This window comes from Metopolophium dirhodum, chromosome 1 (assembly GCF_019925205.1).
Source record: "Metopolophium dirhodum isolate CAU chromosome 1, ASM1992520v1, whole genome shotgun sequence".
Lineage (NCBI taxonomy): Eukaryota > Metazoa > Arthropoda > Insecta > Hemiptera > Aphididae > Metopolophium > Metopolophium dirhodum.
The window spans coordinates 41,669,632-41,675,933 of record NC_083560.1 but is presented as its reverse complement, the minus strand read 5'-3'; the positions used below and the strand labels follow the sequence as shown (position 1 = coordinate 41,675,933).

At 28.3% G+C, this 6,302-nt stretch overlaps 1 pseudogene; it reads right to left on the bottom strand.

Moving 5' to 3' along the window:
- Positions 1-212: 212 nt before the first annotated feature.
- On the bottom strand, positions 213-5,833 carry LOC132938781 (uncharacterized; annotated as a pseudogene).
- Positions 5,834-6,302: the final 469 nt, after the last annotated feature.

The following is a 6,302-nucleotide window of genomic DNA, read 5'->3' as shown; positions in this document are numbered from 1 at the left end:
TCATGTCACTGTAATTTAGCCCATATTCTTATTGTGCCTCAGGGTACAGATGTATGATATTTACATTATTTTAAATTATTTACCAAACTACTGTATGTACTGTAAAAGTCATATATGTCTTTTAATTTTCGTATGTGAAGGTTTTCAAACTTAAAGGTTTCCAAGGCGGTGAAATACTGACATACGACAGTTTAGACAGTTGTGGTATGATACTAAACCGGCTTGACGATAGTTTTCTTGTGGAGTTGTGGTTGAGAATTTTTTTTTTGTAGACACTATTATTGTTATTTTTGTTGGCTCCATCTGCATGAACAACAATGTTACCTATTAAAAAATGATACGCATAAATTATTTTTATGATATATAGTGGATAATATCACCTATAACTACATCGTTTATAATGACATATTGGTAGCAATCATGGGCGGATTGGTCCGAGAATTCTGTCAGCTAGAAAATGTAATCACAAACACATTAATTATCTGTTTGATGTACATGGATTACATGGAGATAGAGTATACAGTATAGGTACACTTACTTTGGGATTTGCATGTATGTATAAACACTTTTTTGCTTTTTATCACTTTTCGTTTATAGTGACAATCGTCTATATTGACTGTTTATTTTAAACTGTGCCTTGATGGTCGTTTTGTGTGATATCTGTAGTACAATGGTATGTTTCAAAGAGATATTATACTTGCATCAGCAATTCCTTGATTTATAGTTGGTAGAATGGCAATTGTAAGAGCCTAAACATACATGAGACTTCCAACATACCTTTAAAAAAGGAGAGCCACTATAATGAATGTGTTCAATTTTAATTCAATGATATAAAGTTAGTAGGTATCAAAAAAAATTGTTAATGACTTAAAGTGAAAAAAAACTAAAAAAATTTTAAATGTCGAATGTCTTTATAAAAATGTCATAACCCAAAAAAAGAAAAAATATTTTGAAAATTGTATGATGTATAGAAAATGATAAAATAAACTTTTGGTGAAAATTTTAACTAACCACAGTTATAAGTTTTTAAATTATAGCAAAATAAGAAAATTGTTTTATGAGAAATCATTAAGAGGACGCTACAGAAACATTTGTTTTCTCCATCATACAAGTGCGTTAATATCGTTTATATTATCATGAATCAAAAATAATTTTTCTACAAAATATAAAAGTATTTATTTACCATGCCCATCAATAAATTCTCGTTCTCTCCCAAAGCATTCAGCACAAGCTTGACTATATGAGCTGGATCCATAAATACAGCAATATTATCAAATATACTATTTAATTTGCTTGCATTAAAATCACAGTCTAGTAGATGTGCCAGTTAAAGAAAATGTTTTTTCCTTTACGTCTTAATGTTTTTTGAAGTGTTGGAGTATTATCAACAGCAATGCTGCTAGAAGCAGCCAAAAATGAAGGATCCACATTGTCCTAAATATAATATAAGTACAAAATATTAAATGATACAATTTATTCTAAATTAGAAGATTGCATTTGATTATAAAGAAAATTACTTCAACTGTAGTATTCAAACAAGAACTAACAATCAAGAATTAGATAACCCACTATTATCTAATAATGACACTCCTTCACTGGTAATATTTTTTGCAGATACCAAATGTCAAATTCAATGTTTTAATGGTTAATCATAACTTACTAGTATTCTTATGTAAGTTTATATATATAATTATATAAATAAAATTACTTGAATAGAACGATTCTCAACATAACAACTTATTGGATAATTTGATTTCATTGATACATCCAACTGTGGCAATTCTTCATCTGAAGTGGTTAATCTTTCACTATCAATTCTGTTGGCAGTTTAAAAATTATATAAATAAAGTATATATAACTTAATCTTACATATATATAATATGTATTAAAAATATATTACCTTTACTAAAGACTTGTACATATCAATAATAGGAGTGGGAATACTTGCTAAGCAAATCTTTTTTCCAGGAAACAGAGCTTTTGCCTAAAACAATTATAAATTATACAAATATAAAATTGATTAAAATTGGGAAAAAAATATTATAACCAACTCATACTCTTTGCTCTAGATATTATAATACTAGGTACCGCTGTTTTTGATAAAGTTCTACAGTTTTTATCATTTGCGATGCATAAAGTTGGGTCAAAATGACTAAAACATATCATGCTATGTTTTGTAATGTAGCCTACATCTAACCCATTTTCCTTTAAAAAATCAAACTATTTTTCACATATCATCGGAACAGTAGAGTATCTGTTCAAAAGTAAAACTTAACAGTATAGAAAGAAATATTTATTTAAATTAACTTTTAAGTTAATAAAATAATATAGATACTGATACTTATGAAAAGTAATATTTTGAAGTCTTGTTAAAAATGTTACCTTACTTGATTTACCACAAACAAAACAGCTCGGCATTTTAACAAACTAAATTTATATTATTTAAAATACTGTAATAACGCTCAACAACATACTTAATTTATTAATAATTTAAGTATCACAATAACAATGGCTAATTTAATTGGTAATGTAAATCGATATATGCCAATAACAAAGAAACGACAATTCAAATTTGTAATTATTCGTATTTGGATTTTCGTTATATTACTATCAGACAGTATGCATAACAAATGATAATCACTTTTTTATGTAGTTTTAAACGTAACCTAGTGAGGAAATATCAAGTTAATTGACTCAGGGTATTTTGTTTTGGGCGTCAACTCGGTTATACAGTCATGATAGGGAGCGGTGCCCTCTATCACAGAATAAATTGTTTAGATTAAATTAGTGAATTATTTTTAAATAAATTAAATAAAATTATTTTTAAAAAATAAATGTATTCTGTGCCTCTATATTACTCTATGCAGTAACTACCGTCTACCATAGATAATAAATAACTATATAATATATGGTACCTAACCACAGAATATAACTGTATATGGAAAGAGCCAACTGCTTTATCTAGTTACAGTAACGCATACTTTGTGATTTCCTCTTGGCCATTTTGTAATTTGGAATCACAAGCTTGATTAAAGTGTTGATCTGACTACACAATGTCTTTTACCTGGTTGGAAAGTGTTTTCAAATTGTTCTAATTATTGACGTTTATTTCTGAGCTACATATTTAACTTCCAGTTTGAGCTTTCGTTTCCTGGGAGTGTTTATTAACATTAGCTGTGTTGTTTGTGTTGAAAGTTACAAAACTGGTGATGTCCCAGCATTAGATTCATTACCTAAAAAAATTATATTATTATTATTTGATAGTCCATTATGTATAGACATAATTATTAATAGCATTGTTTGTTTGCATGTTTTGTAGTGGCATGTTTACAGGGTAGGCCTACTAGGCCTGAGTCTGTCCAATTTTTATTTGACCGTTAATTTTTTTTAATCACAAGTAAAAATATCTTCATCAAAATGTATTATTATTAACACAAAAGTATCAGCCATCAGGTTATATAATATATTAGTATATAATAGTATATTATACACATTACTCATAGATAATAATATTATCTATACACCTTGGCGACTAGCAAAGTTCTTATTATATTATTATAATATTATCATATATCACTATTATTACCTCGTGCACTAGAGTGACACCACCGATGAAGCACAAGACATAAGTAAACAGGAACAAATGAGCATCTGTGTTAGATATTATGTTTCGGGATCAAATATAAAAGAACGTTTTCTTGAATTTGTCCTGATACAAGATCTTGATACTAATAGTTTATCAAACACTATTTATGAACTTTTGAAAAATATTAATTTAGACATAGGTAACCGAGTATGTTGGTCAAAGTTATGACGGTACATCCATAATTTCTGGCTCTAATAACGGTGTACAGGTGAAAGTTCGTGAACTGCTAAGAATCCCTGCCTCTATATACATTACTACGCACATAGGCTAAATTTAATATTAGTCGATGGAGCAAAAAAAGTTAACACATTAGATGAATTAGTTGGTCTTCTTGAAGCAATTTATGCGTTTCAGGGTTTATCAATCATACGGCATGATGTTTTTATGAAATCACAGTAGAAATATGCAAATGTTATGAAATTTCCACAACACTGTGAAGCCAGATGGGTATCAAAATATAAATGATTACATTTTTTTAAACATAGATTTGAATGTGTCATTGATGCTTTAAAAAATGTGCATTAAATAATAAAAAAAGAGAAACTGTTGAAGCTAAGGGTCTCTTGAATCAATTTTGTAAGTTTGAAATATTATTTATGTTATTTTACATGGATGATATTTTAGGCATCATTAATCATTTATCTATTTACTTACATAAATTTACTTTACTTACATTTAGATATTAAGTGCTTAAAATTGGTTAAGTCAACTATATTACAACTAAGTAATATAAGAACTCAAGAAAAAATTGATGAATTTTTTGAGGAAACTTTAATTGCTTCAAAAATTACAAATATTATATCATCAGATATAACTGATTTAAATACAGTTAGAAAATCAAATTTATCTCTAAAATTTAGTACCGATAGTCATGTCCTAGTTAAGGTTAATTATAAGAAAAATGAAACACAAGGTACATGTACTAGTAATAAAATTGTTGCGTTTAGATAGTAACATTTTGAGATAATTGATAAAATTCTTAGTGAATTAGCTAATAGATTTGAAAAAAATAATGATTTTCTTAGGGTTATTGATGTGTGTTATCCCAATTCTACTAACTTTATGGATATAATAAAACTATGGTATACCTAGGTGAGTTATATGAAGAAAACTCAACAAATCATATCACAGGAAAAATTGGTAAAAACGATGTTGAATGAAGATGTTGACATTTCTGATTTCCATAAAGAACTCACAGGTTTAGAACCAGTACTCAATGATATAAAAAAAGTAATAATTAGAGTTTTGGTTATTCCTGTGTCAAGTGCAGCTGCAAAAATATTTTGTGCTGGTCACGCAACTGATGTTTTGCATTTTATTATGACAGTAGGTATACATACATTTTGGTAAACTTACAAATAACAGAAATTGATTGATTTTCTTTAGATGGTAGCAGACTTGTGGCAACTGATGAATCAAAAACTGTTCCATCAAGACAATTGTTATCCACTGTTGAAATTTCTAATCCAATTTTTTTGACAGATATATTATAAAATTCCTCCACAAAAATAAATAAAATTAAGATTACTTACACACAACAAAATTTAATCAAAATTAAAATTAGGTACCCAATTCTTTAAGAACTGCCTTTGGTAATAGTCGAGACTTGTCAGTACTTGAAAACATATTTTTGCTAAAATGATTCAAACAAACACAGTAGTACTTAGCTAGTACATCAATAGATTTGTTTAGCAAATCTTGTCGCCCACAATTTATTAAGCATGCTGTAAAGTTTACAAATATTTTCTTAGTTAAAAACACAAATGAGTATAATTAGCAAAAACTTACCGAAGCACATCCTTAGGAACACTAAACAACCTGCATCCTTTTGCTTTGTTGTCCTATTGGAATTAATGCCACTCTGAACTAAATACAACATAATTATGTTGATAATATTGTTGCCTAAACACAGAACAATAGTGCCGCTGTACGAAAATAAAGTCGCCAAGTCAGGCAGAACAACGTATAGGTAACAGATTACTAATAACAGTATTATTATACAGAAAGTATAGTTGTATAAAACTATAAACCGACCAAATCACAAGGAATACCACAAAGGTACAAAATTGAAAATAAAATTAATAACGGATATCAGTTATCACTGATCATATAATTTGATAACAAAAGTACCTCAATTAAAATGGCCGCTGGTTTCGCTGCTGATGTGTTGTGTCCATCCCCTGACATAATAACTACGAAGTAGGTACGAATTTATCATAAGTGCCATAAGTAATCCATAGAATTTATTTAATTATTATTGCTTCAAACAACACGGTATATCAAAAAATTACTTGGTGGTCACGAGCGGAAATAGGTGGGGGTGGGTAGGAAGGTTTAGCCAATTGAACTATATAATAAATATATATATCTTTAAATATAAATGTGAAAATGAAAACCTTTGAGGCCTATGTTCTCGGAAGCTACTGAACCGATTGTTATGATTATTTTTTTTTAAATTGAAGAGCTCATTGCGGAGAAGGTTTATGGCATTTGATCGATTCTCTAACTTAATAAACAAAGGAGTTTTAAATTATTATAAACAATGGCCTGTTACGTAATAATAAATTATAATAATAAATCAGTATTATGCTCAACTCCTATAACTCATAGCAACCATTAATAAACAACAATTACTATCGTAAATCTCAAAATTCCG